Consider the following 19,356-nt stretch of genomic DNA (forward strand, 5'->3'; position numbering starts at 1 on the left):
TTTTTGTTATAATTTTACTTTATGCCATGATTTATTGATGTTATAATTCTTATCAAAAAGCAATTAAATATTTAGATATGTGTGTGTGTTTTCTATTGAGATATTTATTATTTGTTTTTTTTATTATTATTTCCCTGTTTAAAATCATATGATTACATTGTAATTTTCAATGCCACTCCTATACAGAATGGTATAAGTCTTTTTTGATGTTCTGATTTCTTTTTATTAATTTTAATATTGATTTGCTTTTATTGCATTTTATGTTGCGTCATTAAAAACGAATTTTTAAATTCTTTAATACAACTATTATGCAATTGAATTTGTTTACAGATTATGTTTGAAATAAGAAAGCATTTACTTAACAATATAAGTTAAAATATTGTAAATAGTATTTCAGAAACATTTCCATTTATATGTTTAACTATTTATATCTGCTAAATATATAGTTGCTACTTCATATAGTATAATTCGCATAAGTAAAAATGAACAATTTATATATTTAACAAATTTAAAAAATGTAAATAAAAGGATTTCATACATTGAAACTAATGAAATTTTGGCATAATAAATTCAAAAGTGTTGATTATGTTTATAAAATTAGAAATTGTTTTTTAAGGTGTAAACTATTGTAATTTATGAAATTATCGCAATTTTTTAAATTATAATATCTTTGATATTTTATCTAATCAGTTTGTAAATATATCCTTTAATTATTTCCCTTCTTTTATTTAGTAATATTTTAAAAATAAATTTTTTTTCTTTATATATCAAAAATTTTTAAACCTTCTAAATTTCCTTAAAAAGGAAAAAAAAAACAATTTTTACAAAATTTAGCTCTTAAGAAAAAGAAGCCATTATAAATTTATGCTACAAATTTCAAATTGACACTTAAAGTGAAACATTTTAGAATGTTATGGTTTTAATTCAGAATATGAATAGCATCTATCATAAAGATACCTATATATTAACTAATCATTTGTATATGGAATATACACAAATGATGCATCATCTAGCTATACTTGTATGGCATAGTCATTTTCTAAAATGCCATATAATGTTTTTTTTTTCTTTCCCCTTTAAGGTTAATTTGATTTAACCTCTTCAGATATTTATAAATGCATGTATGTTTACTTGTATTCTAAAAATCGTTTGTTACTAAATACATAAAAAATTAAACTCATCTACTCAGAAGCAGAACCTCTGTATTGTTCTGCAGCACTGTAGAAAATTTCTAAATTTTACCGCAAAGAATGCTGTAAAATATTTGTATTTACAAATTTTAAAAAGACATCTAATTCTAAACTAATGATTCAGTAACTGTGCCTCTAAAAGAAAATATTTAAAATGAATTAACTGAAACTTAAGTAAAATAAGGGGAAAACTTAGCTTATGAAGATGAAAGACAAGTTTTTAATGGAGGGTTTCAATTTCTTTTAATAGGGGAACCGATTTTTTTTAATTTCAAATTATTTTTGTCTTTTTAAATGTTCGATTAATTTCTATCAGCAAGGCCAGAATAAATCTGTGGGCTGATGTATTAATACAAAACTTTAAAAAAAAATTTTTTGAAGAGATCATAGTTAATTTGCTTTTTTCTCACAAATGTGGTAGTATAATGGTATAATATAATATATATTTATTCACCTATCATCAGTATATGCAGAATATACAAAAGATGTATTATCTGTACTTACTTATATAGTCAGTTTATAAAACGTCATGAAATGACTTTTCATTTTAAATTAATCTCATTTAAACTCCACAGAGATTCGTGTAATTTTTTGTTCATTGATTGAATTGAAACTGGCTACATAAAAAAAATTCCTTTTATTAAAACAAACCTTACTTTAAAGACAAGAGAAAAGAAACCACAATTCACTAGCTCTAATTAAGTATCATGCTTAATGAATTCTGTAGGTTACATCTACACTTAGTTGTATTGATTGGTTACTATTACTGATTGCACTAATACTCTGAAATAGAATAAGTTCTTAGACTTTTTTAACAATATTTCAAACCTTAATAACAAAATTGGAAACTATTATTTATTTATTTGCTAGTGTTATAAGTAATATGCTCTTATCTTAAATATTTTTATAAAATTTATCTTAGCTTATTCTAACAAAAGTGTTTAAATATAAAGTTAAACTATTTTAAACAATTTTATTGGCTTAATAAGTCTATTGCTTATGTTAATAAAAATTTTAGTTTAAAATATACTCATCTTTCAAAAACTTAAATCAAATAGGACATTGTCCTCTTACAAGTTTAACTTGCCTATAGTTTCTGTAATGATTAATAATAATTTTTAAATATAATAATAACTGATTAATTGTTTTTAACTTAAGAATTTTTTAATTTATAAAATATATTGTCATTTAAGGTATTATAACAGCATCAACTGTGAAAGGCTGACAACTTCATTGTTTTGCAAAGTAAGCTCATAAATTGTTTAAAGAATATTCTGTGACGTTTCAATATTCAGGGCAATAGTTTGATTTCTTCCTTCACAATTAATGGTATTAGCTTTACCTTTTATGTTTTTAACTTTCATTTAAACATCTTTAACAATAGATACTAATTGCGCAAACCAGGATTGATAAGTTTTTCACACTTTTAACCATGGATAAAGCCCTTACTTAAAAAGCCTAAAAGGTTTTTTTTTAGGTATTGGTATCAATATTATTCATATCTTAAATAGCACGTTGCATGTAATGTTTAATGTTGGAAATTAATTATAGCTTTGCTTATACAAATTTAAATATGTTGGGGAAAGATTTTTTAAATGCTTTTGTTACATAAATATACTTGAAATATTGACCACCATATGCTAATAAAAGACCTGTTGGAAGCTCTACAGTTGTAAAGTCAGTTACTAGTAGGCATTACATGATTAGAGAGAGTTATTTAAACATTTTAGTAGTTATTTATGCCTTCATTCCCTCTGAGAAAAAATCGAGCATTATATGAAAATTTTAAGTTAAATTAGCAGGTGTGCGAATTGCTCCGTAATATATGTTATTTTAGTTTATCAAAAATTGCAAATTAAATCATCAAAATAAAATATTCCTTTACTGAATTCCTTGAGAAGATAAGAGCTCTGAAAAAAAATAAAATTTTAAGATAAAATTAAAATTTTTCTTCTGCTAAAAACTGTATTTTCTTCTTTAATATAATTATTGTCTGTATGTAATAATGTGTATTTTGGTATATATTTTAAACTAGTGTTTCAAACATATTATGAAAAACTTACTATCAGCTACTATCTTGACTATCAGCTTAGGTTTTTGATAATTTTAACCAATTTTTGACAGTTTAAAAAAAATTTTGACATTAAAAACTCAACCCTGTACATAATGCATGTGATTACAAAAGCAAATGATATCAAAATGTCTTGTCACCTATACCAGTGTTTCTCAACCAGATTTACTCTAAGAATGGGTAAAATATTTCTGAATTTTATCGTGGACCAATAGTATTAGCAATTTGTACTATTGGCATAATTTTTACATAGTGACAATTTTTTGACCAGCTTGTTTCTGATCTTTCACATACTCTCTATAATGAAAAATATTTTGAGTAAACATATTTAAATATTAAAGTAAGTGCATTAATTCTAATACAAATAATAATTTTTCTGTATTCAAATAACAAAATGCCAAAGCCACATTGTGTAGCCATTTGTAGAATAAAGAATAAGAATAAATAGAATATAAGAAATAAATAGAAATAATAAACATTCACAAAATACACAAATGAATTTAATGTCATTGCTGTTGTTTGTTGACTAAAATTCCAATTCTAAGTATCAAAATAGTTACTGCAACACGTAGCAAAATCAAGTTGTGATAACACTCTGAACCAAAAACATATTTTCACATGAATAAGCTGAAGTAAAAGGCTATTAGATCTAAACAGCAGCTTATAGAGTTAGAAGCGTGTGCTTTCACAAAATATAGTAGTAACGTCTGATTTGATATTTATTAAAGAGTAACTGAAAGAAAAATCAAATTAAAGTAGAGTCGTTTTTATCCTTCTGCTAATAAGTATGGAAAAAAAGGTTATGATTGTATTCTATATTGAATAAAATAACAAATTTAAGGTAATAGTATTTGCAAACCTATGAATTGTGTTTGAAGACTGGTTTTTGAGAAACAGTGACCTATATCTTTAGAAAGTTTTGGTGTTACTCTTTTTTCACTTACTAACTCTACATGTAATGACCTATGGAGGCCATTTAGCTAAAATTTCAAAGGAAAATGCAATAAATGTTCATCCCCTTTATTGTAGGATGACCTATTGTTGTTCAAAGCATAAAATATTTAGACGTATTTATAAGAAAATGTGATAAAATGATTAAATATGAAATAAGTAAGAATTGAATTAATTCAAGAAAAAACATTAGAGATCTAATCGAATAATCCAATTATAGCAGTATTAGATTTAAATTTTTGTGAATTAACTTATTTGGTAAATGTAAGAGAGACTGGGTAGTAGGGTGAGACAGAATACCTCGATTGTGTCAAAACTAGTTCTGTTTTCTAGCAAACAAACGCTGAATTACTCTTCACTTATCAAGAAGAAGGACCTACCTTATTTGTGTATTCGTTATGCTTTGTAAACTCTCTAATGTTTTTCAGTAATTAATTTATTGGCCATATTATAGTTACTGAAATTATGAACATAATTTTAGTCCAGCTTATTATACCTTTACTAAAGATTCATTCCTTAATAAACAATATGGATTTTGTTCAATAATAGCACTGTTCAGTTATGTTTAAATTACCTCTGTTCTTGATGTAAGTCTATGCTAGGCGCACGAAAGCTGCTTTGCAGTGGAGGAAGAAGATAATTACATCAAAGATTTAAAAAAATTTGCAGGCCCCAGGACAAAATTTATTGTAGGCTCCTTTCTGAGAGCAGAAAAAGCCTATTTTCATATTTTGTAGAATATTTGAAGACCCTCTATAAAAATTTGTAGTTTTTATACAAATATTAAAAAATTGTCTTCAATTTTCTTTAAAAAAAAAGTGTACTATTCTCCCCCTTGTGTTCAGGTTTGACTGAATTACATGCATAATTTTTTTAAATTGTCATATAAAATAGAAATGTCTGATACTTTTTTACTGAAATTCTAGTATTTCTAAATTCCCATATAGTTAAGATGTGTATCCAGTCTTACCCCACTAGTGGGGTAAGACTGAGAGATTTGACTTTTTCTAGAAAAAAAATCATTTATGAAAAAAGTAGTACATCTATGACTTTTCCGGAAGGATGCATTATAACATTCAATATCTTTACAACTGAACTATGATTATTTTTATTAAATCTGACAGTTTTTAGATTGGAAAGTTTAGCTCCAACAGGTCTTTGAATCTTAGCTTCCCAATCTTACCCCACTTTCTCCAATTGAAAATTCTGTGACTTTTTATATAAAAAATTTTCTAAAGAAATATTTAATTTATCATATTGCTTGCAATTTTTCTTCAGTTTTATCATAATTTGTTCTTAAAGCATTGGAATTGATCCTTACGATTCTGCATTTTTTGTTCATGAAATGTCCATTTTTAAGCAAGTGATGTGATCTTTTTGTAATCACCTTGTAAATACCTCAAAAACTCAACGTATTATATTATTAAACACATTATAGTATTAATCTTAGCATTTTAGTAATGTTTAAGTTTAAATAGATACTAATATGTGTTATCTTTCAACTGTGCTTTTATAGTTTTGATGTATGACTTAATAATATTCTGAATTTCAATAATTATAGGATGCAATATATACTTTAGTTTCTATTTTAAAGAATGTTTCTTGGGGTATTACTTTGGAAAGTTTTACTTATCTAATCAAAATTTCTTTGTTCTGTTTAATATTAAACAAAACTTTCAATTTTTTAACATTTAAAAATGCTTTTTGATTGAACTAATGAAACATTTTTATCATTATTTTAATCCTCTTAGCAATTATGTCTTGTGTGCAATAGTTTTATAATGCAATTGTTCTTCAAAATACAATTGAAGACCCCATTTTTGTACCTGAAGAAGGTTGCCCATTTGAGCATTTGTTTCAATTATTTGCCCCTTATCATTTGTTTTTGTTGTATTCTCCCTTAGAAGACGCCATGTGATAGCTTGCCTTTTGCTTTTTCACCCCACCATGTGTGGTGAAAATTGTTTGTTTTGTCGAATTCAATCGTTACCTTATAGTTATTATCATTAATTTTGTTACACCTTTTATAAAATTGCCAAATCCCTTTTTTTTTTTAAATATTTATCATTTTTTTATGTGTGTATCTTGTATTTTCAGAAATTTCTTCTTGTTTCATGAATATGGTTTTTAAAATGAAATCATATTCATGCAAGTTTAAAAATTATATAATATGTGCTACTACTTTAACAAGTGATACCAAATAGCATGTTTTCTATCTTAAAATTTTAAATCAGATGGGTCAGTTAAGAAAAAGCTTCACTTCTCCAAGTTTTATCAATTATATATGATGTTCAAATTAAAAATCCATTCAGTGGTTCAATGCAATTTATAAATGCATGAAGTATGTATTGAAAGTGCCAGATCGTGTGAAACTTTACGGATATGGTGTAGCATGTTTGCAAACAAGCATGCCAATATTCACAGCGCCACATCGATTTCTAGCTGTGTTCTGTTTATTGCTGCAATGTGGCTTCAAAATTACAAATAAGCTTGATATTTGTTGTTTTTGATCCCATAGAGAACTTTTAAATTGATGTTACTCTAGTACCAAATTGAAAACTGTAACTTTACAATGACTATTAAAAGTTGGAATTTCTTTTTTAAAGGCCTAGATATATTGGTTTCATGCCTTAACTAATTTTAAAATCAGGAAAATAATTGCTTCCAAAGGGGTTTTTTTTAATAGACTTTTAGACTCCATAGATAACTATTTTTTAATTTAGTCTCAGTTTTGTTATCTGTAGTAGTGCAGTTTATATTTTGACTGACTCAAATACTTTAGTTATCTTATATCAAATAAATACTAGGTAAAATGGTTTTTTTTTCCACAAAGAAATTTTTTTTATTAAAAAATATTTTTCTGTATTTTGCATCGAAATGTTTAAGTTTCATTTGATAACACAATGAAAATAACTATCTTAAATGTGTAGTAGAAATAGCATTAAACTCTATAAAATCATTTACTAGACAGAAACTTGGAATAAGTTAATTAAATGTGTTACTTCAGTGCATTTTTTGTGAATTACTAAGACCATCACTTGTGTCTTCAGCACTTTTTACTCTGTGTGCCATATTTTAAAAGTTTTTAACTAAAGCTCTTAATGTAAATGTTGATTATGCAAAGTTGTTAAATTAAAATTGTTAGAATTCCTATTTATAGCAATAACATCTCAGTAAAGTATAGCTGGCTAATTTTATTAAGTAATAAAAATTTTATGTAAATCAGAAATGTCTGTTCCATAAATTTTATAGCATTCCCTGATGTTTTTTTCCCTGGATAATAAGTAAGATGTTAACTTGGATATTAAATAGATGCAAATGTGACTAAAACAAAAACTTAAATTTCTCCTGATATTTTTATCTGCGGATTCTAGACTTAAATGAAGAATAATTACTCTAACTTTTGTTTTGGTTGGAGGTAGAAAAATTGATTAAATTTTACTATTTAAAGTTAAAATATTGTTGGAATATAATATGCAAAAAATCAATATCTGACCTTTTGTTATTTTTCCATGCTTAAAAATGTTTTCAAAATGAAATCAGTTTTCTGGAAAATGTGTTTTGCAAAATAAAATTCAAATATATATTTAACTCACAAAATTGGATAAAAAAATTTGCTAACTTTTTATTTAAAAACCTTTGCTGGTGAAGATATGAAAATTTATTCTTGTTACTGCACAGTCAGCAAATTATAAAATTTTCTTACATATATTATGATGCAATCTGAATGACTCAAAAGACCTGTTTCAACTGTACTAATTAATTATTGCCGATAATTATTTAAGTTATAAAAGCTAGTACTTAAAGCAGTATAAACTGAAATGTATAGAGTTTTGTCCACAACATACTTTCTTTGAATAAACATATCTTTTTTTTTATGCATTTGGCTTCTAATTCTGGAAATATTGGGAATAGGAGCAGTTGGCAATTCCAATAGTTTCACAAATTCCTCTTGAATATTATTTTGATTTTTTACATCTTTGTTACTTATTATACGAATCAAAATAGTTTTGTACCTATTTATAGAGGTGTCTGGTTAATGGAAGGATGAGCATTTTTTATTGGCACTTACCCAAGTCTACATTAGTCTGTGTTCATTTTGATTGAGTAAAAATGTCTTAAATTTCTCGCAAAGACTTTTCTGGGAAGTTTTTTTTTTTTTTAAATAACCATAAATCAAATCTTTATGAGTTTTCTTTTATATTGGTAATTTAAATTATTTATAAAAACAAAAGGAAGCATGCATAAGCTTCTAATAATGTGTGCAAACTTTGAATGCAAAATTAAAAATGAGATGGTATTTTCTCAGTTTTCACGGCATTACAAATATAAATATATGTACAAAGTATTAAGTGAAGTAAATTTATAATTTAATTGTCAATCAGGAAAGTTAATTCAAGTTATTGCATTTATTTTAATTTAAATTCAATGTTAATAAGGCTAGAGATACTCAAATTAAAGTCAGAAAAACCTTTGCCTTTTACTATGAAACTAAACAAATTAATCGCTTTTTATTTTCGTTTGAAAAAATACCCCTTTTTTCCACATACACCTGATTATTCTGAATCTTAACAAGTCCCGAAAACTTCATCTCCATACAAGAGAAAAGCACTCCCTCAGGAGCCAGCTGTTGGCCGAGGGTGTTGTGGAACACTCCACAATTTCGAAACAACACAACGCTCACCAGCCGCTTTATAAGAGTGATGAAAAATAATGAATAATTGAAGTGAATGTGAAGAAGTACTGAGCATTGTTATTAAACACCTAAGAATGATCAGTTTCTCAGAAAACAGGCGGAACATTGCTCTGGGCATTTCTCACCCCGAACTCAAAAGCCTCACTTTAAGTAAATCTCAATAGTAGTTTTGATTCTATTAACTTGTGGTTGTGAATTTGATAACCAGCAGAAATTTTAATATTATCTGATATAAATGATTCTATTTGTACAAGTTTGATGACAAAAAACGGCCGATTCTACTGATCAGTGCTGATATAAACTGGCGGGCACTATATTAGAAATTGGTAGGAACCACAAATATATCTGAATTAATCAGAGATTCATTTTAAATGGATCCTTATTAATTAAAGACTATTGTATACAATTTGTTTAACTAAAGATTATTTCATTAAAAGAAATAAAAAAAATTTTTTTATTCAATTTAATAATAAAGTGGGAAAGAATGAATTTAAAGATATGAAAGTTTTTATATCCTTTTTAACAGTGTAGGTTTAAATATCAAAATCTAAAATTTCACTGAAATCTGTTAAAAAATTAGCAAGAACTGAAAATTTTTAAAAAACATATTTTTTAATTTTTGTTTCCAACTGTTCAATTAATTTTTCTCAAACTGAGACATTGGTAATTTAAAATTACACAAGCATTGTGATTTTTCTTCTATGTTTGCGGAATTCGGCTAAGCTCAAGACCGTTCGTACGTAGAATTCCTCGCATCAAAATTTGCAATTTTCGCTAAATCTTGTTAATGAGATTAACGCACCACCTTTTTTTCTACCAGAAGTCTTATGCATGCCTGATAATGATTTTTTACGCAGATTTGTAAGAGCGAACCAAAGCTTCGGACAAACTTTCGAGAATACGAGACTTAAAAAGATGAGATGAGAAAAATTCTTAAATAAATTGATTATACAAGAAGGAATTCCAAAATAACGGGCCCTTAAATGATCGTTTGCTACAAAAATTGTGGCTTTTTTTAAGATATATATTTTACGAATTCCGATTAGTAACCGATGAATTATTAGATCAGTGCGGTGTATTTGTCCTCCCCTTTTCTCATTTGCCTGCAATTAAATCTAATCGATATTTTTAAATAACATAGAAATTTCGAATTCCACATTTGAGTAATCACTTTAAATCTCATATTTTTGAGGGGTAGGGGCAGTTAATGCTATTTATTTTCTCGTAGTTTTTAGAACATCGATATTTTTGCGATATTTGTTAATGCTATTTATTTTCTCATAGTTTTTAGAACTGCGAAATTCGGATCGCGCATTTGAGTCATTTTTTTTTCTTTTTTTTGACGCGTTTAATTTGAGCCGATATTATAAATGCATATGGTGTTTCGTTCGATCGTTTGTTTCATCGACAGTTATTGCTGCAAATTTTCTTAAGATTTTTTTAAAATCTCTTAATTGTTTATGCAGTATTATTAGCGAAATTCGAATCGCGCGTTCGATTTCGCGGTAGACTTTTTCGCAATTATTGCTACTGGTTTAATTCCAATAAATTCGAATCTAGAATTTGAGTTATTACTTTTTGTCGCTCTCGATTTGCGCTGAATCCATGAGTTTTTGTTTTTTTTTCGGCAGTTATTGCAATTGAATTTTTGATATCCCAATATATTCCATACGAAATTAATATGATTCAGAAAATTCGAATCCCGCATTTGTGTATTCACTATTTGACTCAATGATTCGATCGATTTTTCGGTAGTTGCTAATGGTTTTTAAAATCCTGGTATTATTTGTTATAATATGCGAATCTCAATTCGTCGTGTCCCGCAGTGGACTGATCGTTAAGACACGGTTCCCAGCGGATCACAGAAGTCAAGCATCACTGGCTACGGTGACCGAGGGTGTGCGGTATTGGTCCTCGTTAAACTGTGCTACCGTAAAGTGCTCGACTTCGGGCGCAGGTCGTCGGGCTACCGAAGCGGGGGAGCCATCCCCTCCACAGAGGTTCAAAATTGTGATGGCATGTCTTCGGATCATTCTCCGGGATGTTTCCCAGACCGTCGCCAATAGCCCATTGTGCAGCTCTAGTGCGACGTAAATTAACAACAACAACAATTCGTCGTAAATATGCGTGGTTTTCTCGTCAATCTTTTTGTGGTAGTTATTATTATAAATTTCTAAAAATATTTTAATTGTGATGAAAAGCTAAAAAGGGAGGAATATGCTTTTTCAAAATGCATAGATATCACTCACATTACTATGTTAATGATTAAAAAATTTTCGAAAGGCAAAATATTCATTCTATTTTTCAATATAAATATTACGTTTTGTGTGCAAAAATGGTTTATTATTCATCTGTTACGCACAAAAAAAGTAATAAAAATATATATATATTGAGAAAAGATTGCTTCGTTTAAATATGAAACTATCTGACCATAAAGTTTTTAAAAAATTTCAGGTAATTTCTTGGTAATCACAAGTCTTATAACATTAGTTAAGAAGTTTTTTTTTAAGCCATTTGTCATTACTTAATTAATGCAGTCACATTTTCCAGATTACAGCTATTCCCTACATTTTGAAAAACAGAATTGCTGACTTTATCCAAAAGTCAGTATGTTTTAATTTCTGATTTTTTTTAATGTAATTATTTGCCTGCATTAATTAATTAACACTTTGAGGTGTTCTTCACGAAACATTGATCGACCTTTAATTTATCAAAATCTATTGTTGGGTAAAATTATTAAGTTAAAAATTGTTCTTTCTGCTAGCTATAATCTTTGCTACATAAATTATAATTAACTCTGCAAAATGTGTGCTTTAACTCACTCAGAATCGAAGCTCTTCATGAAGTTTATTTATTTTTATGTATATTTTTTAACATGAAATAAGACGAATTTTGAAAATAGTATGTGTTTACCTGTGATGTGTGTAGTTCCTACATTTGCTGGATATCTGAATTGCATTTCAGTAAAATTTTATACTCATGTTTTTTGCTTCTAAAATTTTATAAAAAAGCTCTTAATTGTGTGCAAGCTATGTTTAATAAATGATTTTGATTCAGTTAAGCAGTTTGACTTTCTTTTATATAATTATCTACTACTAATAATTTTTTTAACTTTTACTGATAAACAGTCTTTTGTCATAGTAGGTGTATAGTAGCATTAACCTCCATACACTTTTACTTTAAATTCATTTGCCCCACTAGGTCCAGCACTGGGGCAGCTTAATCTGGGAGAATAATTTTTGATAGCAATTAACCTTTATTTTTACTAAATGGAGAAGAAAGTAGTCTCTCATTGTTAACCCAATACAATGGATTTTAAACCCATAATCTATCTATCAGTAGAAAAATTTTATGTCTTTATTCTGGTAAGATCAGGCTAGAAATAGTATAGTAATCTGCCTGTAATAGTTATGATTCAAACATGGTTAGTCGTTGTCTCTGTGGATAAATACATAACAATACCATAGTACACAACAATATATGGTAGTAAGAAATGAAAATTTAAGACTTCTTGAAAGGTAAGGTTCCATTGTCGAAATAGGCAAAGCAATACAGCCTATGCTACACGAATTTTCACGCATTCTAACAATCTGAAGACTAAACTATTATAATGCCTCATCAGTAGCTAACTAATATTCTGTATAGTTCATTATTGCTATCATTTCTGCAAACATATTTTCACAAGAAAATTTTAGTTTTGAAGAAAAGTGGAACTTTGTAAATAAGACTTGTTGTAATTGTTTCAATTAGTTTTATTATGGTTTTGCTACAGCTGTGATTAAGAAAACCTCCTATGTGTAATCTGAGGACTAAACTTTAAAAGTTGAAGTTTATACAAAGCTAAAATAAATTATATGAAGATCAGAAATTCTCTTTTAATGGAAGTATTGAAATAAAATATTTGTATCATTTTCTGAAATGTAAAGTATAATAACTTTAAATTAATTAAAAATTATTTTAAATGTAATATTTTTTGTGACCAGCCAAATGCTAAGGACTTACCATCACGCTGCTTTAATATCTTTATCTGATTTTTTAACTCCAGGATTTGCTATAAATGGTTTTAAAATTAATACCTAAAAATGTAAAGAGTACATTTATGTAAAAAGTAAATCTACATTTAGCTAATTAAATAAACTCTAGATTATCAACAATCACTTAAGTTAATAATTTAATCTATTCGTTTATTGTGTAGTTTCATGTGTGTTACAATGAAAGTTTACGAATGGAAATGAAAAAAAAAGAAAGAATAAACAAATTTCGATTTAAAATAATGAGCATCTTTTTCTATTTGTGATTACTTTAATTTTTTTTAATATATATGTATATTCATTGAGAGAGCAACGATTCATCCCCCTAGTGGCGGCTTGAATCTCACCCTATTTGTTTAGGGAGTAAAAGTGGTCTGTGCGCAATGCTGAACACATCGCCATAATGATGCCGTCGTTGTGGAGCCTTACTCCCATGACCCACAGCGAGTTTTTGCAAAAATATTATATATATATATATATATATATATATATATGTGTGTGTGTGTATATATGGGCAGATCTCTAAAACCTTTAACTTTTGATAATAAAAAAATAATAGGCACACTATTTTTACACCTCCAGAATTGTTTGAAAATGTATAAATTATCAGAAAATAATCGTGAACATCGAAAATTGTGATGCCCTTATAAGTATAAACAAAAAATTTAAATTTTTGAACTAATTTTTCTAGGTTTATAATCACAAACTGTCATTCGGTGAGGTTACAGTTACGATGTCAAGACCGTAATCAGACGCAGATCTAAAAAGTAAATGTTAAAATCAATCAAAATTTTGATCACACGTTTGTCATTGCCTAATTTATTTTTTGTGTTGTGTGCATCGCATTGCGTTGCATCTGAGTCAAGATTTCGATCTATTCTCTAGGTTGTCCAGACCGTAACCTCAGGATTAATTAATTAAATTTAACATATCCGAACTTAGTTTTTTCCTTATGCTTTACTAATCGAAGATATTTTTTGACTGAAAAGTAAGCCTTTTTATACATTTCATAACAATTTAACTTAATATTAAAAATTTTCAATTCATTTATGATACTAATAATTTTTGATGAAAAATAAAGGGTAAATATAGATGAAATTATTAAATTGCTCAATGAAAGAAAAATAGGTTCAATAAGTTTATATGTTTATTAAATAAATGATACTTCAGTAGCTTTTATGACTTTTAATGAAATATACATAAACTTAGAAAAATTAGTTCAAAAATTTTAATTTTTTGTTTGTACTTATAAGGGCATCAAAATTTTCGATGTTCACGGTTATTTTCTGATATTTTATTTATTTTCAAACAATTCTGGAGGTGTAAAAATAGTGTGCCTATTATTATTATTATTATTTTTTTTTATTATCAAAAGTAAAAGGTTTTAGAGATCTGCCCATATATATAATGCATGTGGTTGAAATACTTTGGCGATCGTGAATCGCCAACAAAACTGTTAGAATTAGTATACCCACCTAACAAACATATTTGTGGTAAGAAATAAAGAACAAAGAGTTATAAATAGATTTTTGTTTTCGATTTAGAGAATTAATGAGTCTACATTAGTATTGAAATAAAAAGCTATCCGTTACATTAATCCATGAGAAAAGAATAAAATATTTTATATTCGTTTTTTATAAATTGCAATAAAAATTAAATAATTGATTTAAGTTAATTACAATTCGATTAAGAATAATTAAAAAATAAGTTTAAGGAATTGAAGAAATTTTAAAAGCTAGGAAATAGATGAATTGAATTGAATGTTGGGTTTAATGGCACAAAGTCCACAGAAGGACTTGCTGCAGGATATGATGTTCAATGCTGCAGGATATGATGGATGATATTTTTCAATGGGCTAGTCGCTAAGTTGCTAGTATAGTTTAAACAACATTGTAGAGAAAAAATAATTTTAGACAATAAAGAGAAATAACAAAAAGAAGATTAGGGGAGAGTGGGGTCAATTGCAACAGAGCAAAAATTTCGAGTGTCGGGTTCTAGATTTGGTTCCTAGGTGGCGCACAAGGTGCATTCAATAAATCTACATGTGCACCCCTGCTGGCAACCATTTTTATGTACTTTTGAAAGAGTTACATCACAAAAGATATTTTCACGCTACGTTAGTACTTTTTTTGGTATTAGAATATTATATTGTAACAAAGTAATTTTGTTTAAAAAAATAAAAATTATTAACCGAATAAGTAAGTGGACACCTTAATTAACATTTAAAAAAAAGTTAGTAGTTTTGTTAATTAACAAGCATTGTTTTTAACAAATGAAGCTGAAATGGCGTCTTGGGGACGATTGTAACAGCTGAAAATAAATAATCTTATGTTTACAAACCATTACTTATCTCTCTAAGAACCACCAATAGTTTCCTATATCATTTATATTTTGTTGCATGCGCATTATTTTATTTGTCACCTTTCACAGCATAAATTAAAATATTTAACCCCTTAAAGTTAAAAGTTTAACCCTTTAGGTCTCTGCTCATTATTATTTTTACTCCTAAAATATCACTACTATTTTGATCAATAAAGAAATATATCACAACTATGATAATATGTATAATTAACTATGTTTTAGTTGAATTTATGAACTGTTACAATTGACCCCGTAAGTGGGGACAATTGTAGTTAGAAATAGTTAAGTAAAAAATGCTACAATTGACCCCACTCTCCCCTATTCTTGGGGATACTGGAAGATTAGTAAGCTGAAAGTATGTTTTGATAGAGATCGAAATTTTCGTATTACGAAGGTGCTCGATAGATTCAAAAATGTGTTTAATATTGAAGGAAGCTATTTCAGTTCTAGTAAAATGAGAAAGCTATTTAAAACATAAAACGTTAATAGACTATCAAAATTAGAAATTACCCGGTGTATACTGTTTCTATCTTATTGTATGGCTATATCTTGCTGAAAAGATGTATTAAGTGTAATGGAAATTATGTAATTTGCTTGATTAGGAAATAAATAATTCTGTTAAAGTGTAAAAAAAAAAGTTAAGAGTTTTAACGCTCTTGTGCTCACGATAACATGCCATCGCATCTCCTGAATCTGTATGCAGTCAAATATAATATTATATCGTGGTTGAACAGAAAACAACTTGTCCGAATCAGAAAAATGGCCTAGGATTTAAAAAAAGTTTATTTTTAGGTTCTCTTGAAAAATTTTTGTATTCATGGAATTTGGAATAAATTGGGGTAAACAATGAGTTAAAGCAAAGTGGCACATCTATGTTCTTTGAGTTCTGATAAATGTTGAAGTTTGACTGTATGGTAATTGGAATTACACATTATTAGAAAGATAAAAGAGGATTTTAAAGAATATCAATTTTTAAATAATTTATAAGTGCTATGCTTTCTAATCCAGAATCAATTCAGCATCAATAACTAATTTTGGATGAATGAATCAATAGAAATAAGGATATAATCAGTTATTTTTTAGTCTTATTTATATTTTTCAACGGGAAGTTTCTATAAATCGTACTTCAAATAGCATTGTGCTGAAAAAATACTTTTGGACAATGCAGAAAAATATCAATAACTAAAAAGGGAATTATTCTGGGAAAATACTAGAGGTGTACAGTAAGCTGAAAGTATGTTTTGATAGATAACTTGTATTGAAAGTATGTTTTGACTTTTCATATTATATAGGTGCTTGAAAGGTTCAACATTGTACTTTGGAATTAAGGAATCTATTTCAGTTTTAGGGAAATGTAAATTTTTTTTAAAAATAGAAAACGTTTATAGACAATAAAAATGAGCAATTATCCTGGTGTCTTTATTTTGTACCATATTGCTTGGTTGTACTCTATTGCTAGGAGCTGTTATTTGTATGCAAATAGAGTATATGGATGCACGCATTTCGTACCTGTCTACATAAATTTAAGCACGTTGACAAATGTAAACAACATCAAGCAAAATGATTAGGAAACAGATATCATATTTATGATAATAATTTCATATCATAGGGTCATAGATGCATTGTTTTACTTATGATAATATATTTTTATTTTAATGAGAAAGATTTTGAGCTGTTCTTGACCAGCAAGCTAAAACGTTAATATGGCATTTTAGATGTAGTGTAATATTTCAAAGTGGCATTTAATTGTGCTCTCAGGATGAGTAAGGATGATTTTGACAGCGTAATCTTTGCTCTACCAATTAAATCGAATGATTTATTCTAAAGATAGCATTTTTTTAAAAAAATATTTGAGTTAGCATGTGACTCATGTAAAAAGGAGGTGGATATATAGTAAAATTTATCCAACCTGTGTTAAAATTGGAAACTTGAACGTAGTTTACTTGAGAAATTATTGAATACAATATTTAAAAAAAATTCTGTTATATTACGGAAAACTTGTAGCAGCTAAGATGCCAGAGACTATCCGTATGCTACGGGGAAAAACACGTTGACGGAAATTTCCCGTAATAAAACACTACACATATTTTTCGTAGATCAGGATACGGAGTAGAAATTCGTAATGTAGGTAACTATATATCCTCTGGTTTAAATGGTAAGACAGATTTTAAAATTTTGATTAGTTTTTAAACTATTCCATTTTTTGTGGTATTTTTGGCGATTTTTGAGATACCGAAAGACATCACATTTGAAAGAAAAGAATCATTGTAGAATTTTTATTTTCTTTCCATTGTAAGTTCCGAATTGGGATTCGAACCCGGGCTCTTCCGAATATGAGGCTAAATCCTTGACCCCCGTACAAGTCTGCCAGCACCTGCTTCAATGTATCAAATTATTTGTTGCCGCTTTGATGCCAAAGATTTTCATATTCAAAATTGAAAAAATATATAACCAACAGATACAATCTGTATTAATGTTTACATTTTATTTGTTAAAAGAAAAAAAGTCTCTTGACATATTACGATGTAGTTTAACAGTAAAATTTTGGTAATTTTAGAGAATGGAAAGTTACAGAATTATTATGTTTTTAACTAGAATTTTTTCATAGTGTAGATTTTCAAGCTTTTTTTTTTCTAATTTTGTTTTTGGAGCCTTTTCTATTTTCGCAATGTTTTTTCCTTCTTTTTTTACATATATCCACCTCAGACATAATTTTTAAATAATGAAAAATTTTTGATGGAAGAAAGTGTAATTTTACTTAAAATATATAGCTTAGAAGGAAGCAAACTCAAAAATACAAGAAATATGTTTTTTTTTCAAAAATTAAATTAATTTTTTAATAATTCAAATTTTTTAATTAATATATAAAAACTATAAATTTAAATTTTGAGCATTTTAACAATATGTAGGTATTTTTATAGTATATTCTTTGAGATTTTTCTATGAAACAAAATCCTTGAGACCGAAAGGATAAGATATTTATGCGCCATAAACTGCCCAAAATATTACTTAATCGAACTTTTTTTTAAGTTTCTTGTAAATTTTTAATGTAATTAAAGATATCAACCACTCGATGTTAAAATTAATTCTATTTTTAAATTCATAATCACTTTGTTAAGGTATACAACATAAAATCTTAAAATATTTTGCTTTTAAGTGAAAAAATTTATACCATATGTCGACCAATAAATAGGACGCTGTGTCTTCGGATATTATTAACTAATAATAACCTTCCCATAATACAATAAAAGCCAGTTAAAAATAATGTACATAGAACAACTATTTTTCTTGGTGGAAGATGATTGAAAAGTTTTTATGGTTTCACGAATGAGTTATTTTTAGCACAGTACTTTTATAACTTCTGCTTCATCTTTTCATTCTAACACGCACTTTTTCTATGATTTCAAATTTCAATTATAGACAAATGACACTATGACACGTACCATAAATCTAAACCTGGTTATTAAAATGGTATATTGAATACACTATACTTATATATATATATATATATATATATATATATATATATATATATATATATATATATATATATATATACATGCACCGAAGAGCCATTACATTACGACCACCCTGCTAATAACATGCAGGACCACCTTTAGCCCTCAATACTGCTAGCACCCGCCGTGGTATTGATTCCACAAGGTGCTGATAGGTAGTCTGAGGTATCTGGTACCAAGCGCTCGCCAACTTTTCCTGCAATTCCTTCACATTGCGAGGGGGTAGCGTGGCAGCACGAATTTGGTTTTCCAAGTAGGGCCACAAATGCTCTATTGGATTAATGTCAGGTGAATTTGGGGGCCAAGACGTGACTTGGAAGTCACTGGAATGTTCCTCGACGATTCGACCCTTACGACATGGTGAATTATCCTGTTGGTAAACACCATCCCCCGCAGGAAAAACTGTTCCCATGAATGGGTGACCCTGGTCTGAAACTATGTTCAAGTAGCTTACAGACGTCAGGGATTGTTCTATGAGGATTATGGGTCCTAATGTGCCCCATGAAAACATTGTTCCTGGGTGAAAAACCATGAAAAC

The sequence above is a fragment of the Parasteatoda tepidariorum genome, chromosome 11, assembly GCF_982258835.1.
Source record: "Parasteatoda tepidariorum strain Cologne lab strain chromosome 11, Ptep-v5.0, whole genome shotgun sequence".
Lineage (NCBI taxonomy): Eukaryota > Metazoa > Arthropoda > Arachnida > Araneae > Theridiidae > Parasteatoda > Parasteatoda tepidariorum.